Source organism: Mercenaria mercenaria, chromosome 9 (assembly GCF_021730395.1).
Source record: "Mercenaria mercenaria strain notata chromosome 9, MADL_Memer_1, whole genome shotgun sequence".
In the NCBI taxonomy this organism is placed as follows: Eukaryota; Metazoa; Mollusca; class Bivalvia; order Venerida; family Veneridae; genus Mercenaria; species Mercenaria mercenaria.
Window position 1 is genome coordinate 57664706 of NC_069369.1, and position 19612 is coordinate 57684317.

The 19612-nt window shown below is 35.3% G+C and overlaps 1 long non-coding RNA gene across 1 annotated transcript; it reads right to left on the reverse strand.

Annotated features, from left to right (window-relative positions):
• Positions 1-8290: 8290 nt before the first annotated feature.
• On the reverse strand, positions 8291-10677 carry LOC123547204 (uncharacterized). The gene is made up of 3 exons (XR_006685609.2): positions 10518-10677; positions 9736-9949; positions 8291-8426 (listed from the first exon to the last, which is right to left on the reverse strand). It is a non-coding gene; the product is annotated as an uncharacterized LOC123547204 (long non-coding RNA).
• Positions 10678-19612: the final 8935 nt, after the last annotated feature.

Genomic DNA, 19612 nt, shown 5'->3' on the forward strand with positions numbered 1-19612 from the left:
CATTAAACTTCTATCATTCTTTTCCATGAACAATTATAATAAACATGTGAAGTTGTGTACCCACACCTTGCCTCCCCCCTGCCCCCCCCCCCTCCAATTTTTTTATTTTTAATTTTCCATCAATATTTATAATCAACATGTAAACTTTTGTACCCTCCCCCCCCCCCCCCCCCCCCCCCGAAAAAAAAAAAAACAAAAAAAACATTCATTTTCTGTTAATTTGATTTTGACTAATGAAATTATTTGCTTCTTTGTAACATTCTTAACTTCTTGCTGGGTAATTTTTTTATGCTGTTTCTCACCACAGACCCTTTCGGCGGGCGATACCAATTCATCGAATTTGCTTGTTTTCCGTGTGATTCTTCGTGGATTCGTCCTCTGCCTTATATATATATATATATATATATATATATATATATATATATATATATATACCTTTCACCATTTGGATACTGGCCAAGCTTGAAAGTTGACTTTGTCATTTTTTCCATATTTTCATTTGCCCTCCGGCAGAAATACAACTTAATGTTCATTTGGCACGGGTTCAAAAAACCTTGTGGAGTGGTAGGTGAAAGCTGGACACTCATATATAACCGTGTTAAATCGACATTTGATATGAGCGAGTAGTGGTCGGTAGAACCTTTTCCATGAACTTTAAGTTCACGAAGTGCTGTTTTGTATGACTCATTGGCTTTATTGAATTCATGTCCAGTAATTATATCAATATGTCTTGAAACTGGGGGTGCTTTAAGATACCTGTTTAGGCTGTGCCTTATGTTTTCCAAGGTACTTGCCTTGTACAATTCAGCTTTTTTTGTTCTGGCATCTAAGTAAAATGTTGACAGAACATCAGCTAGTTCTTCTGTAAAATAGCTCTCAAAATTTACATTCATATCTTTTTCTTGAAGGTAAGTCCTTAATGTTTCTGCTGCCATTTTGTTCATTTTTTAATTTATTATCTGGAGTATATTTCACTCTCTTTTCTTGAACGTCTTCATTCGAGTGAGCCCCGAAACGTTTCATATTGAACTAAATTAAAGTGATTTTTGATACTAACTGGTATGAGTTACAATAACATATTTATTTGCTTCATAAAGAATGATATTTGAGTAACTCTCTGTAAATAAAAACTGAAGCAGTATATATATATATACATTTTAAAGTAGAAGTTTTCTGCGTACAACAGTTAAAGCAATAGTTTACATATCATATAATTATGTTGTTATAATATTCATAAATTATTGGTTATTTTCATTGTAATAAAAGAAATAGTAATATTTTAAGCAAAATATTCATTTACTTGAGAAACTTTGTCGTCAAACTTTCAACAGTCAAAATTTATTTCAACTTAAATAACATTTATTTTGTATGTTTTATTTCAATTTCCACCTGATATTCTACTCAGTAATTATTATTCCTCAGTTAACTGTTTGCTACTAATTTTAAAATTAATAAAATGTGGGCATGTCCCTTTAACCCTTATCATGCTGGACACAATATATTATGTTTTTGCAGCAAGTGTAGGTCATGACCAGCATGTACATCCGTGAAGTCTGATCATGATCTGCACTCTTCTGTTTGTATCTTTTTTGGTAAGCACCCCTTTAAATACAATAGTTAATGGTGCTGTCCAAATTGAAAGATAGATAAATTCATTCTAGAAATTCAGCAGGGTAAAGGTTAGAGGCGGCTAGTCACATTTAAATAATTTATGCTAGAATAGCGTTAGCTCACGTTCTTTTCGTGTTATAACTTCTTCAGAATCCCTCTGGAATTGTTGGTACCCTCGCCCTAACGGACTCTGGTACCAACTAATCCCTCGGGATTCTGCAGGTGTTATAGCATGAAAAAAACGTGTGTTATCCCTTCATTATGTAGAGTTTGATCTAGATATTTAGTTCATGTGTGAGTGTTAATCCCTTTATTTATTTTTTTAAGTTGTGAATTTTGTATTGTAAATAACTTTGCATGTCAATACACTGCAGTGCAGGTCTGTTATGTAGAAAATATTAGGCAACTGAATGAAATATTACAACAAAAAAACAAATACAAATACAAAATATTAAAAATGATACTACGAGGAAGTTTAAGACTAAAGTGCTGAAAGTGTAGATATCGTTGTTAATAGAACAGAGACAAAAATGTCCAATGTTTTAACGATGGTACGTCCGAAGTTCTGCTACATATGTCCAAGTCATGCCGTAAACGCTGATATGCGTTTTATTTTTAACGGTATACCTTTGACATTATTGCTAAAATGGATATGATTTATAAAACTGCGGTGTACAACTTACATAACTAATGCGATAAATGGGAAAGTATAGCGATCGTTGAAGATTTACGCTTATGAGTTTTGTCCGAGCTTTTACGGAGTTGCTCTATTGATTAAAATCATCAAACAGGTTTTGGCACTGCGTATTTGTTCAGCTGGTCCCTACGCTTCCGTCTTTGAATGTGTGATGACGGACTCCTTTGCTATTAGCTGTTAAGTTCCTATTATGTAACGGAATAGTGTGTGAGGTGTTGCTTATCCTGTTTCGTCGTGCATTTTTTCCCTTAGTGCACTCGCTTGTACAAGGACATTGGGTATATATGTTTACGGTTCAATGGGTTTAAATATATAAATACTAAAAACAGAAACTATTTTGTTTAAAATTTGGTGTAAGTAATGTGTTCCTGTGGTAATTGTTACATGTGAAAGACATTCACTTGGCGTTAGTAATTTTTTTTCCAGCCGCAGGCCGGTATTGATTTCATCTTTATTTCCTGTTTATATCTGGGGTAAAGGTCATTTAACAGCTGCTTAAAACTGTATATTTTAATTGAGTTGATGAGAAAATTCACAGGTTTTCGAGTAGAAATAGATAATATTTTCTTAAGGGGTGTGCAGGTGCTCTGAGCTGTATTGTTAGACAGTATAATCCGTTGCAACTTGCAGTGCTCCTGTGGAAATAGCTTGTAGAACGTCATAAATCTGAAGCTCCACGGTAGTGAAACTGCAACATAGTTCTACTCTACCAATCTGATACGGAGTGATCTCCTGTAATCAATTTACAGTGAACTCATCTCCTAGTCAACTCGTCCCAATTTTGGTCATTTCGTATCCCTTGACGATTTCAAAAATGGTCATCCCACCCGACCCCACCCCACCCCCACCCCTCGTAGATTATAATTTATATAATTATAATGTAAAATATGTGCTCTTTAAAATATGTTCTACATAAAAACCATGAAAATTGTACTTTTAAAACTACATTTTGTTTTGCTTTATAAATACCCAATTGAATGTAAAAGTGCGGAGTGCATACACGTTTCGTAGCTTAAAGTGTGGGTTGACTAATGCGGTCGAGTATCTTTTTAATCCCCCGCCGTGGCGGAGGGATTATAGGAATGGTCTGCGTCCTTCCGTCCGTCCGTCCTTCCGTCCGTAACACTTTCCTGTCCGCTCCATATCTCCTAAACCCCTTGAAGGATTTTCATCAAACTTGGGTCAAATGATCACCTTATCAAGACGATGTGCAGAACCGATGAGTCAGCCTTGTCGGTTCAAGGTCAAGGTCACAACTCAAGGTCAAAGGTTTGAGCCTGCCATTTTGTGTCCGCTCTATATCTCCTAAACCCCTAGAAGGAATTTTATAAAACTTGGGTCAAATGATCACCTTATCAAGACGAAGTGCAGAACCCATGAGTCAGCCATGCCAGCTCAAGGTCAAGGTCACAACTCAGGGTCAAAGGTTTGAGCCTTCCATTTTGTGTTCGCTCTATATCTCTTTAACCCCTTGAAAGAATTATATAAAAGGAGGGTCAAATAATCACCTCATCAAGACGATGTGCAGAACCCATGAGTCAGTCATGCTGTTTCAAGGTCAAGGTCACAACTTAGGGTCAAAGGTTTGAGCCTTCCATTTTGTGTCCGCTCTATATCTCCTAAAACCCTTGAAGGATTTTCATCAAACTTGGGTCAAACGATCACCTCATCAAGGCGATATGCAGAACTTATGAGTCAGCCATGTCGGCTCAATGTCAAGGTCACAACTGAAGGTCAAAGGTTTGAGCCTTCCATTTCGTGTCCGCTCTATATCTCCTAAACCCCTTGAAGGAATTTTATAAAACTTGGGTAAAATGATAACCTCATCAGAATGATGTGCAGAAATTATGAGTCAACCATGCCAGCTCAAGGTCAAGGTCATAACTAAGGGTCGAAGGTTTGAGCCTTCCATTTGGTGTCCACTCTGTATCTCCTAAACCCCTTGAAGGATTTTCATCAAACTTGGGTCAAATGATCACCTCATCAAGAACTCATGAGTCAGCCATGTCAACTCAAGGTCAAGGTCACAACTGAAGGTCAAAGGTTTCAGCTCTGTATCTCCTAAACCCCTTGAAGGATTTTCATGAAACTTGGGTCAAATGATCACCTCATCAAGACGTTGTGCAGAATTCATGAGTCAGCCATGTCAGTTCAAGGTCAAGGTCACAGCTAAAATCAAAGATTTACCCTTTCACTATCCATAGCAGTGGCGGGGGATTTAGCTGTCTTTCAGACTGCCCTGTTTAAAGATACTTTAAAAACCGGGGATGCATAAAATCATATAAATTAAGCACCACATTGATGCATGATATTGTAGAACGTATATGTTGCTTCTGGTTTTATGAGCTTAAAAACTTAAAACAAAATTAAATACTATACAATAATAAGATGTATTTATCCATAACTACAGAACATATTTAATAGCAATAAAATGTTTTTTATATATACAGCTTAATCTCTCTAGGTCTTTTAACAAGTGTGATCCGGGTCCTGCCTTCGAAACATTGTTTTGTAATGCCGGTCAATTGTTCTACGTTATTTACATGTATAAATCCTGATCAAAAATTTTCTCGACCGGGAGCGTTTTCTCAAACACAAACATACATACATTAAAATGGCGGGTTTATAAATAGTCCTCCTATTTGAGAAAGAGATAAAAAAAATTCTTGTGCTGTTTATCTTACTTCCAAAAGATAATTGGTAAGGGTAGATTTCTAGAGCACTAAAACACAGCCTCAGAGCCACGCATTTGCAAAGTAGGCCCATAACAAAAAGAAGCTGTAACGGAAAAATATTACAGACGGGTTGCTTAAGTACATATAAATTTATGCCAAATATAGGTAGAGGGGTGGGGGAGTGATAAGGGGTAGAAAGTGGGGTGGGGGAGGAGGTTGAAGGGGAAAGTAGAACAAGGATGAATATACAAAGGGAATGCTACGTTCCTTAATCACAGTTACACTACAACGTAAACCACAATATCGCAGACATTCATGCACCAAAGATAAACACACAACCACACCCAATTAACTAACATAAAAAAACAGATTAAGATACAAGAGCACTGTAGTGCACAGCTTGAGACACACAAGCACACAAACGCACACCTATAAGCAGGAAAAAACAACTGTGTACCGCCTTAGGATTTATGCAGCTAAAATAAAGGGGGGCACGAAAACTAACTCATAGTAAAGGGGGAGAGGATGCAAAAAAAAACAAATGGGGGAGCGCAAATGCAAGGGGAAAAGAGGGGGCGATATGGGGAGTAAGGAGACGGAGGTAAAAAAACGCTCACAACAAACAAGGCAACATGTATACGCAACAGAAAATACAAGCCAGACAGAAAACTAGTTGAAAATAGCGGCACGGCATTGGAACGGTCAGTCACCTATATAAAGGAAACTGGGGGTTTAAACGCGTTTAGGGCATGCCAACCTCGCACTTACCCTATCTTTAACAAGTTAGACAACACAATGTAAATAAAATCCTGGCTGAGAAAGGCTCTAACATTAGCGGAAAAAATAGTCAGAAAGATTGATACTATTTAGGTTTTTCATCCTCCATTTTTTCTGCTTGGGTTGTTCCAATAGATTTGGGTATTCCTAAGTCATCTTTGGATATGATGCGTGCTTTTTAATTCTGTATTGTTGCAGTTTTGGTGATAAAGCCGTTTTCAAACTGTTACCGGATATATGTACTCAAACATTTACCGGACCCAAAAATAAGCCGGTCTTGATAATAAGCCACCAAATCCTTACGAAAATGTAAAATAAGCCGCGGCATATTTTCGGGATTTCAGGGTATCCTTAAAGGTTCCATGTACAACGCCATATGAACACATCTGCGGATGTGTCTTGATTGTATTTTGTACTTTAAACATGTGAAAATGTTGAGTTCTGCTCAACTCTTGGCTAGTTGGCGCGGACGGTGGCTTTTATTTCCACCACTGTCCACCACTGTCCATAGGCAGGCCCAATCAAACCGATCCTGCAACATTTTTACTCTTGTCCTGATGGACAACCTGTATGTTTCCATTTTTTCTTTTTCCATTAACTTTGTGAATCGCTCCTCTAATAGAACATTTGTCTACATTGATTGAGAACTCTATGGTATTTGTGATTTGATGACTTTGGCCTTTTTTCATAGTTACTGACAGGTTTGTTTATTTTGTTGGGTTACTTTTCAGCTTTGATGGCGGAGTAAGACTCCGTGCATTATTTCAATATTGGGGTACACCTGGGTAGAACCAACGATCTCCAGTAAGTCAGCTGGATGGCATCCTCACGTGAAGAATTAAACGCCCCGAGGGTGACTCGAACACACATCGGTGAGGGGCAAGTGATCAAGGTCAGGGACCTTACCCACTCAGCCGCGGAGGTCGCAGTCTTTGACAGGCCTGTAGTTGTTTGATGTTTCTTTTGAATTTTGTTGTTATTTATTTGTTTTGTTTTAGCTTTTGGTCCGGCTTCTGAGCGGTGGTAGTGCACTGCTTTTTGAAGGTGTTGAAAGTTATTTTTAATTACATAGCATATATCCTGCATTTTATTGTCTAAGCCATTTTATGTCGTTGACTGGTGTTTCATAAATTCCTTCTACAATACATTTGCTTTTGTAAGGATTGTGCATTCTATGTTAAGTGAACAAATGTGAAATAAAATGCTGCTTGTGTATTAAACTTAACCAGTATAATTTATTATCAGTTTGACGTAATGTTTCATCTCTGGTTTTAATGTTGGTACTTTAGTCCTGACTATGACCTGGTAACGTTCATTACTTATTTATATGCGTATCTGTTATTTAATTTGCGTTGTTGAATAAATATGTTTGTTTCGGTAGTATTTGTTCTAAATACTTCCGACGACAGAAGTGAGGTTGCTTACCCATCAAATTGATTAAGGTCCCACAGCTTTCTGCTGCAGAACATTCTAAAGTGGTACCTTTGGTATTTTATCTCGTGTTTATGGTTTACGATGTGACAAATTAAGTGTTATTTTGGTCAGGTAATGTTGTTTTATGGTAATGATGGCCTACACGGAAGGTCGTATGTATGTGGATTTTGTCATTCGTACTTTACAGGACTGTTGTGTACACAAACTGTTAACATGTTTTTTTTCTAGTTAGATATAGCAACTGTTGTGACATACGGTACGTTACGGTTGTTTTTCTATGCTTTAATTTCAATCCTATTTCTATATCATTGCAATTTTTCCGAAACTTTATTTCAAATATCACCTGCGGAAAAGATATATCTAATATTCTTATTTCTTTGACAAATTAACACTGACTTTTTCGTTAACTGATTGGGATCAGACATGCATCTCACAGTATATAATAATTCGTCGAATCTGTTGTTTTATATTGTAATTTGCTTTGAATACGCCCTCGCATTATATTGCCCCACTCTGTTGTCGTAAATGACATGACAGTGTTTACATTTATAGTTTGTGTTACAGTCACGGACTGCAAATGCCTTCTGGCAACTCAACCGAAGTTCTGAAGATTTATTACTGGCGTTATTGAAGACACAACACAGGCTGATTATGCCGACCTCAAACTGGCTCTTTGGGTGAATTAAAAATTCCATTAGTCGTTGTAAATACACGAAAGAAGATTTTTGCGTTTGAAACATGTTAAATCAACCCTATAGTGATGTTAGGTATGTTCTTATTGCACATAGCCGTAATAGAACAAATATACCTTTTAACATAGCATAAACATTTCATGAACGAATCTTGGTGTATTGTTGACCGAATGTCGAGATTGTAAATTAGATAAATGGGACAAACGTGTGTAGCTTTGTGAATACATGTGAAATATGTTTTAAGAATATTATCAGTAACAAAGAAAAGACAATATCGTACATTAGCCATCAAAACAATTTGTTTTTCCTTGTCTTCTAATTACCAATTTACTGTTTACGATTTTCGATAACCGATTTGCGGGGGGACAAATTAATCTAATTAAAAAAATAACAAAATACATATATAACATAAATTAATAATGTATTCTGCGATAAAAGCTCATGTATAAATTATTGTAGAAAACATTTCATGAAAATATACAATGACGGAGATTTAGATGATTTCTCGACTTGTTGATGTAATTTCTGAATGGCATACACCTGAAATAAAGAAAAACACTCTTATTGTAATATCAATATAATATGAAACATTTAACAATGTTATTTAACATTCACTAAAGTAGTTATTGCTGTTAGAATGCTAGTGACAGGTTCATAACATATTGAAATCAGTCTATGTATTTACTCATGGTGTAATATTTTGTGGGCTTTGCGATCATGGGTCAATTTAATGTTTCTGGAAAACAGAGTTCCGCTTTTTCAGATGCAATGGGTCGTGTGTGCTGTTGCCCTTTACATTGCATCTCATGTTCAGACTCAATCAAACCGGGTCTGATATTGTTTTGCTTGGTTGCATTCAATGCTAAGGACATTGTTATACATTTAATTTCATTTCAAAAATATAAGATTTTTTATCTTCCAATATCTTTGTCATGGCGTAAGGTCTTATTGTGAGCTATAACATGACATGAACAATTAATTCTGTGAAAAGATCCTTTGGAAGCAAAGAACGCAACCAAACAACATAATAGCAGACTCGGTTTGACTGTTCATGAGCGGTAGTGAAATGTGCAACACCCCACACGTCCCCTAACATCGGTTCAAGCGGAATTCTATTATTGTCAAAAAGAATGTACTCCACGATCCCAAAAGACAAGAAAATATAAAAACACTGAGTCCAAGTAACGGGGACTTTTAACAGCCGCCACACGGCACTTCAAACAGCTACTGTGATAATTAATAAAATCTGTACACGCCTTTGGTAAAACAAAACAAAATTGAAAACAATAAAATACACATCACCACAAATATGTTAGTAAATCTAATTAAAATAAAAAACGGAAGATGCTAAATGTAAACTACTTCTTAACAAGTTTCTAGATAAACATATTTTCAATATTTTGATACAAAATGTTAGTGCATGTTTAAGTTGTCTAAAAAATGAAATACTATGTAAAAAAAAAACAAGTCAAATTACTTTTAATTAATTTGATCCGAAAAAAAAATCCATTTCTTTACAGTCAATTAGCTATGTGGCTTTTATTCGGAATAATCAACAGGTATAAAAAAGCGCATGACTATTCTTTTCGACATAGTTAACACTTGCAATAATGACTTCTTATGCGAACTTGTACAATTTATTGATGCCCAATTTAGATTGAAAATTCGAGATTCAAATAAACTGTATTCTTCATAGCAATACAAAATTTACTTTCACTGTCACAATTTTTACTTAAAGCTCTTGAAAAATGTTGATGATCTTGTGCCTTTCTGTTTATATGAAAATATTTTTATCCTATTGAAATAAAATTATTTCGTTAAATATCACAATTAAATGGATTGTACATACCCGAATTCTAATCCCGACCAAACATGTAGGGATATCCGTAGAACGATGAGTAATAACTATAATACGGATTATAATACGAGCTATAATACGGGCTATAATACGGACTATACATGTAAGGAAACGAGTAAAAGAACTGTGCGGCGCTCGGCAAGATCATACAACAAAATATTGCCGCTATCAGGAAAATTGCAAGCCATAGTGCGGACATCTTTCTCTGAAAATATAAATTATCGTATTTGGTAATTTACAAAACTATACATGGTTGTATATGGCTGTACATGTAATTTTATATGATATATGGTATATAATTATATATAGAAAAATACGTAATTGTTATATGATAATATACTAGTGTTTCATCTTGGCCTGGGAACATAATGTACAACACAAGAATTTGTTAACTGTCCATGTGCGACACTTTAATTGTTTCCAGAGTTCATGCAAAATGAAAGGCACAAACTGGTCGCAAAATTCATGAATCGTGCTAGATTCACCAGACAAAATGTTAGTGACGTCATCTAAAGATATAGACCGTTTTCCCTGACTTCAAGACGTGAGTGTAGTTAAAACGCTGCACAATATCACGGCATATCGTGACTCTAGCGCATTCCCTTCAGAGTTTCAAGTAATGAATGAACGTCATAACTTTCAGTGAAAAGAATAAGGAGAATGACAATATTTACTTCTGAGTTAAATCTTAGTAATTAAATTAACTGATTCAAAAGAAACTGAACATTTAGTGTAATTACAGAATTGATTAATATATATTTAAACTTACTTACGTTTCTGAGGTATTTAGTTATCAAGCTACACGACTGTTTTTTTTTTCTTCAAACTTATGATGCTCAAACGAATACAACGTTGATGCTTTGAAAGTTTGTAAACTATTACACCGGTATATATAGACCAAAAGTAATTGACAACAATGTTGTTTATCCAAAATCGGAAACAAATATCGAAGGTCAAGAATGCGTCAATCTTTTAACATCAATAGATAGATAAAAGAAAGATGCATCTTTTTAAAGTTCATTATCATTCATCATGCTCCAAAACTAACACAAATGAAAGTTAAAGTTTTTTTTTGTTGTTTTTTTTTTTTTACTTAAATAGATGTTAATGAATATGTTTTTGGTGATAATTGAACATTTTTACTCGTTCTGTTTTTTTTTTTTGTTTCTGTTTTTGCACAAGCTTCTGATTGATGGACACAATCCATTTTTTTTTTACAATTAATGCCAAGGATTGGACCAATCCTACAAATTTGTCTTTTTTCTAGGTTTACGGAGCGAGACGGTTGTTATAATATTAAACAAAATCCGTATTTAGAAATAGTCCCATTGAAAATGACATTGAATATATGTAAACAGTGTCAATAGTTGAAGTATAAACACGAGAACTTTCGGTTGTTCAAAAATATTTTTTAAATGGTACTGTCTCCGTTTGGCTTTTTCAGGGTTGGGGATTCAATGTGTTCTAATTGTGTATTGTTGGTATTATAATGTTATATAGACTTTAATATTCAGTATATATAGAGACTTACCCTAAGTCCTCTTTATACAAGGGAAACAGTCTGTTTATACAGTAAAATTGTTGAGTAAACGCTGTTTGTTAATCCTAATCCTATATATCAGTGCAATGGAAAAGTAACCTATCTATATTAAATGTTAATAATGATAATACAGTCATGCTCTAACAGTCCTTAAATTGATTTCTTTGATTTTCTCATATTTCTAGATATTTTCCCATACTTTGACGCGTATATATGGGTAATAGAGATTGTTCTTATTCCAACAGTAACCTTTTCAATATATTTTACCTTGTGAAATTCTGTGGGTTTTGACTTTTTCAAAAAATCGTCTGTTTGTGGGCAAATTTACCACAGAAAATGTCAGACTTTCCCCAGGGCATTAACTTATTTTATCCTTATACAGTTTTCTATTCAGATTGCTAATTATTGCAATTATGCATGCTTATTCCCTGCCTAGAGGTAAAAAGTGTATAGTTTGCATGAGGTACTATGTCAATAGCCACCTAAGCCTACCATAAAGTCTTAGCGGAGTTGTCTCCATTTTTTTCCAAATATTTTATCCGCGATAATTTTTTCAGCTCAAATATTATTAACCTCTTTTCAGAAAATGATATTTGTTTTCAGTCAACGTACTTTGATGCAGTTAACTAAACATATATCTAAAAAAGATAGTTCCTATTTGAAGTTTGTATTTTTAGTTCCATTGCCTAGTATATATATCATATTATATTAAAAAGGCTTTTAAGGAAATTGCCAAATCCTTTAAATTGAACTTGTATATTTGATTTCTTCCTCAACCGGTTTCAAAAATTATCTTCAGTACGGTTACAAACAATATGGCGTCATCTGACGTCGTCAATAAAAACAAGGGATGTCACGCTTAATAAATGACGTCTATTTTTCTAACGAAGAAACGAACACATCCTGTGTGACTATTACAAATGAAATAAAAGATTTAAAACTTCGACCCATAATTGCCGGCCCGACATGCCTGACCAGCAGATTAAGTAATTTAAAGGATATTCTTCTAAAGCCATTAATCAAACATGTGCAGAGTTTGTTTTTGTAGAGGTACGATTGACTTCCTTAAACCTACACACACAGACCCGAACACTATAATTGCTTCTTTCGACGTTGAATCCATTTACTCTAATATCACACACACCCAGGGAGAAGAAGCGATGACTAACTGGCTGGACAAATACCCAGAAGAAATACCGAACAGATTTACAAAAGAGTTCATTGTAGAATCAGTGGCCTTTATTCTGAAAAACAACACATTTACCTTCAATGATATATATTACAAATGCAATGGGAATCAAATTCGCACCAATTTATGCCGCACTCGTAATAGGATATTTAGAACAAAAATTATTCAAACAGATTGAACAAACTTTCGGAACAGAATAAATGGAAATGTTAAAAAAAAAGTGGAAATGATTTTTAGATGACTGTTTCATCCTTTGGAATAAATCTAGATTAGAGCTAGATTATCTTCTTCAAAGAATGAAAATATCAAGTTTACAATAGAGTACAGTAATGAACGTCTGCCATTTTTGGATTGCATGGTAATTAAACATGGCAAAAATATCCGAAACACACTAAAGTCAGTATACTGTTCTCACTAGCGAGACGTCTAAACCTCATAGTATCCGATGAATCGGCACTTATGAAAAGATTCGATGAACTGAAAAAATACTTACAGTTCCAGAATATCCAGACATTTTGATCACAGCCGGAATTCAAAACGCAAAAGAACTAAACTATGAAGAAATATTATCAGAAGCCAACAAATCACCACAGATAGATACAATACCATACGTTAGCACATTTAACCCGCTTAATCCTGAAATATTTAGACAAATCAGACATGATTCAAATATTCTACAACGAGACCCATGGATGAAAGAAGTTCTCTCAAACTTCAAAATTATTAAAAGCAAAAGACAACTATCAAATCTAAAAAAAAGATATTAACCATGGCAAAATTTACTGAAAACAACAGAAAACCCGTAGTAAGTAAATGCAACAGTTCAAAACGAGGTATGAGCAAGCATATTATAAAAGGATTTTATACACATTCAGATGCGGAAAGACATACAATGTGAACCAATCAATATCCTGCGATGTGGAAAACGTAATATATGTCATTCAGTGCCAAGGATGTAAACAAAATACATTGGTGAAACCTGAAATCTTCGAAACAGAGTGACTTTGCACAATCAACACATCTGTGACGATACCAAAAGGGTACTTTACGTGAGTGAACATATTGACATTTGTGCAGGACCTTAGTTCCCAAAATATAAGATATATCCGTTTTTCAAAATGTTCACGGACAGTATAGTCAGTAGAAAACAACGAGAAATGATGTTTATAAGGCAGCTTAAACCTTCACTATACAGAGACACACAAACATCATACTACACAGAGACGTTTTACAACGACGTCATGTAATTTTATTCGTTCGAAAATTAGATGCCATTTATTAAGAGTGACGTCCCTTGTTTCTATTGACGACGTCAAATGACGCCATATTGTTTGTAACCCTCCTGGTGATAATTTTTGAAATCGGTTGAGGAATAAATCAAATATACAAGCTCAAAAGGATTAGGCTATTTCCTTAAAACCCTTTTTTAATATTTCCACCCGTACCGTGTATACTGTATCATATATGAATATTTATTTCCTTACGATACGTTTTTGTTTTAGATTATAAGATTCTTTCACTGGTTGTAGGTGCAGATGGGAATTCTCGGTCTCGAGGGTAACTGTTTAGGCGGTTACGAGGCTCCAGCCTGGTCAGGATCCATACCTTTCGCTTTCAAACCCTATTGCAATTAGAGAAACCGTTAGCGAACAGTATGGATCCTGACAAGACTGCGCGGATGCGCAGGCTGGTCTGGATCCATGCTGGTCGTAAATGCACTATAATATTGGTTTTCTCATGCTGTGGCTCATATATCCAGTATTGTACAGGACGGCGTTGAATAAATTATATATTTTATGCTTATTTTCTCTGTAGAAATGTAACTTAATACAGACGCACACGATTCCATACACATTCCAAGTCAACGATACGACTGATAAAGAACATAGAAAAAATGTACGTCAAATGTTCATTGATACGGTGGTATCTTTAGGACAGGCATTTATTTATTTTAGCATTAAATTATCTGGTGCGCACGACAACTTATCTCGAGCGCACGACATCTTATCTCGAGCGCACAACATCTTCTTTCGTACGCACGACATCTTATCTCGAGCGCTCGACATCTTATCTCTAGAGCAAAACATCTTATCTCGAGCGTTCGACATATTGTCTTGAGCGCTCGACATCTTATCTCGTTCGCAGACATCTTATCTCGAGCGCATTACTTCTTATTTCGAGCTCTCGACGTCTTATATATATATTATATATTAGGGTCACTTGTGTTAATTTAGGTCATTAGTAAAACATACGGACAAGTAGATAATTAGGATCCTGCTTATTCAAATGTTTTTTAAACTTCCCACAAGTACAAGTGTATCACATCATTAGGGAGAGGAGTGCACACTTTTGGCCATCCTATCTTCAAAATTAAAAGAACGTAATTAATGATGCTTACTGCATGTTAGAGAAGCTACTAGTCGCAGTCTGACTGATAGCCTCAAATCGCACATTTTCAGAAAAGTTATAAAATTACATGCATGCATTTAGGGGACACGGGGAAATTCTTTGATAAATGGGCGAAGCGTCCAATGCGTCATCATCAAATTTTTGCTGGGCCTGTTTTTTTTTTCTTGTTTTTTTTTTTGTTTTTTTTTTTCTTTTTTTTTTTTTGTTTTGTTTTGTTCAGTTTGTGCATTTAAATTAATACCCTGCAAACAAAAGTATAAACGAAACAAAAACAGCTGCAGTTATACTGATCACCTGAATACTCACAAAGGGCCTAATATATATATTTATATAGATAAGATGTCAAGCGCTCGAAATAAGATGTCGTGCGAACGAGATAAGATGTCGTGCGCACGAGACGAGATCAGATGTCAAGCACTCAGATAAGATGTCGAGCGCACGAGATAAGATGTCCAGCGCAAAAATAAGTTGTCGTGCACTCGAGACAAGATGCTAAACATTTTGCTTGGAAACATGTAAACCACCAAAAGCTTTAACGTTGCCTTATAACATAATGTCAGTGAGGCTTTAACCTCAACAAAACAAAACAAAAACAAAAAATAAACCCAGGCAGAACAGCCATTATGAGCTGTTTACAGCTTGGTCCTAAACTAGCAAATAATGAATCAACGTGCAAACACTATAAAAACCGCTATATTTTGTAAAAAAAAAATCTTTTATTTTAAGTGATAAATAAAGTATCGTCAGGTCTAATCTGTTTTACACTCTCCATCAATCACCATTACAACATAATTACAGAATAATGATCAAAAACTCTTTGAAGTTGCAAACATAATCACAGTTACTAATCACTACACGTTACGCTCTAAAACCACTTTGGAATTTTAATAAGTGTCAAAATACCTTGTTTACATTCCCCTAAGAACCCACGTGACCACTGGATACGAAAGCTTGAGGTCAAAATTCATTCATCACAGCGCACAAGAAAAGGCATATCTAAAATCTGCCGTGAACACAATAACAAAGGGCATAGATTTTGGAATATTTTATATCGTTTTTTTTTTCTCTTTTTTCTTGTTATTTTTGTATAATTTTACCATAGAGCGAAAGTAGAACTAATGTGCATATTACAGTTTTTGTACCCGTAACTCTGTCTCATTTGGACTCTTTTGTGAGAATAATAATTTTAAGATTTAGTTAAGTATAAAACAGTTCAAATCAATGCTATAAAATAACCTTTAAACGATTACAAATGAAATTCATTCAGTTACAAAATTAACCAAAAAATAAAAATTAACCAGGCTACATTACTTTTAATGTTGATATATTTTTAATTTCTAATTAATATGATAGAAATAAAAGTTGAAAAGACAAGTGGAGATGAAATCGTTAAAGAGGTGAACAACGTTCACAACATGCAAACCACACTAACTGCTAAAACACGAAGTATGCAGGGTACTTCTGGACAATTTAACTTCTTTTTCTGTTAGCCATGTTTGCAACGACACAGTTTAGGTTCATTCGCAATATTGGTTATAAGAGATATACCGTGCAAAATTGTTTCAGTTTAAATTCCATCGACCCCCTCACTACCACCTTTTTCTGTCATCATGATTATTACTGGTGAGTATATAAGCCATTATTAAAAAGTGTTGTATCACCGTGCTTGTGTAGTTTTTTTGATGTCGCTTTTTAGCTCACCTGTCACAAAGTGACATGGTGAGCTTTTGTGATCACGCAGCGTCCGCCGTCAGTCCGTGCGTGCGTGCGTGCGTGCGTAAACTTTTGCTTGTGACCACTCTAGAGGTCACATTTTTCATGGGATCTTTATGAAAATTGTTCAGAATGTTCCCCTTGATGATATCTAGGTCAAGTTCGAAACTGGGTCACGTGCGGTCAAAAACTAGGTCAGTAGGTCTAAAAATAGAAAAACCTTGTGACCTCTCTAGAGGCCATATATTTCATAAGATCTTCATGAAAATTGGTCAGACTGTTCACCTTGATGATATCTAGGTCAAGTTCGAAACTGGGTTACGTGGCTTCAAAAACTAGGTCAGTAGGTCAAATAATAGAAAAACCTTGTGACCTCTCTAGAGGCCATATTTTTCATGGGATCTGTATGAAAGTTGGTCTGAATGTTTATCTTAATAATATCTAGGTCAAGTTCGAAACTGGGTCATGTGCCATCAAAAACTAGGTCAGTAGGTTTAAAAATAGAAAAACCTTGTGACCTCTCTGGAGGCCATACTTTTGAATGGATCTTCATAAAAATTAGTCAGAATGTTCACCTTAATGATATCTAGGTCAGGTTCGAAACTGGGTTATGTGCGGTCAAAAACTAGGTCAGTAGGTTTAAAAATAGAAAAACCTTATGACCTGTCTAGAGGCCACATATTTCATGAGATCTTCATGAAAATTGGTCAGAATGTTCATCTTGAAAATATCTAGGTCAAGTTTGAAAGTGGATCACGTGCCTTCAAAAACTAGGTCAGTAGGTCAAATAATAGAAAAACCTTGTGACCTCTCTAGAGGCCATATTTTTAACGGGATCTGTATGAAAGTTGGTCTCAATGTTCATCTTGATGATATCTAGGTCAAATTCGAAAGTGGGTCACGTGCCGTCAAAAACTAGGTCAGAAGGTCAAATTATAGAAAAACCTTGTGACCTCTCTAGAGGCCATATTTTTCATGGGATCTGTATGAAAGTTGGTCTGAATGTTCATCCTGATGATATCTAGGTCAAATACGAAACAGGGTCATGTGCGGTCAAAAACTAGGTCAGTAAGTCTAAAAATAGAAAAACCTTGTGACCTCTCTAGAGGTCATACTTGTGAATGGATCTTCATAAAAATTGGTCAGAATGTTCATCTTGATGATATCTAGATCAAGTTCGAAAGTGGGTCACATGCCATTAAAAAGTAGGTCAGTAGGTCAAATTATAGAAAAACCTTGTGACCTCTCTAGAGGCCATATTTTTCATGGGATCTGTATGAAAGTTGGTCTGAATGTTGATCTTGATGATTTCTAGGCCATATACGAAACAGGGTCATGTGCGGTCAAAAACTAGGTCAGCAGGTCTAAAAAATCAAAAACCTTGTGAGCTCTCTAAAGGCCATACTTGTGAATGGATCTTCATAAAAATTGGTCAGAATTTTCATCTTGATGATATCTAGGTTAAGTTCGAAAGTTGGTCACATGCCATTAAAAAGTAGGTCAGTAGGTCAAATAATGTAAAAACGTTGTGACCTCTCTAGAGGCCATATTTTTCATGGGATCTGTATGAAAGTTGGTCTGAATGTTTATCTTGATGATATATAGGTCAGGTTTGAAACTGGGTCAACTGCGATCAAAAACTAGGTCAGTAGGTCTTAAAATAGAAAAACCTTGTGACCTCTCTAGAAGCCATACCCTTGAATGGATCTTCATGAAAATTGGTCTGAATGTTTACCTTGATGATATCTAGGTCAAGTTTGAAACTGGGTCACATGCCTTCAAAAACTAGGTCAGTAGGTCAAATAATAAAAAAAACCTTGTGACCTCTCTAGAGGCCATACTTTTCATGGGATCTGTATGAAAGTTGGTCTGAATGTTCATCTTCATGATATCTAGGTCAGGTTTGAAACTGGGTTAGCTGCTTCAAAAACTAGGTCAGTAGGTCTAAAATAAGAAAATTCTTTTGACCTCTTTAGAGGCCATATTTTTCAATGGATCTTCATGAAAATTGATCTGAATGTTCACCTTGATGATATCTAGGTCAGTTCCGAAACTGGGTCACGTTGGGTCAAAAACTAGGCCAGTAGGTAAAAAAAATAGAAAAACCTTGTGACATCTCTAGAGGCCATATTTTTCATGAGATCTTCATGAAAATTAGTGAGAATGTTCACCTTGATGATATCTAGGTAAAGTTCAAAACAGGGTCACGTACCTTCGAAAACTAGGTCAATAGGTCAAATAATAGAAAAACATTGTGACCGCTCTAGAGACCATATTTTTCAATAGATCTTCATGAAAATTGGTCAGAATTTTTATCTTAATAATATCTAGGTCTAGTTCAAAACTGGGTCACATGAGCTCAAAAACTAGGTCACTATGTCAAATAATAGAAAAACGACGTCATACTCAAAACTGAGTCATGTGGGAACAGGTGAGCGATTCAGGACCATCATGGTCCTATTGTTAATTTTTCTCAACTGTTTCTTTTTCAGTATCTGACTTTCACACACATTACTTTCGATATTTTCAAAAGATAAGGGTAGATTTCTCGGAAGCACAGAGCACCACAAACATAGTCTAAGAGCCACACATTTGCAAAGTAGGCCCACAACAAAAAGAAGCTGTAACGGAAAAAAATATCACAGACAGGTTGCTTCAAAATTCCAACAAGTACATTTTAGTCGATAAAGTGAGAGGAAGGGGTAAGGGGTAGAAAGGGGATGGTGGAAGGGGTTGAAGGGGAGTGTAAAACAAGGATGAATATTCAAAAGGGAATTATACGTTCCTAAATCACAGTTACACTACAACGTAAACCACGGTAGCGCAGACACTCACTCATGCCAAGTAGTTTGTATGCATATTATAACCTTTTTAATTGCCTTAATTTCTTTTTTTAATTTTTAGAATGTTGCTTTTTGCAAACAACGACTCGACAATTCTCGTTTTCTTTTTGCTTTATGCAGAGTTTGACTATATTTTATATAGATTCCCCAGCCTGTTCTTAACAGTATTCATTT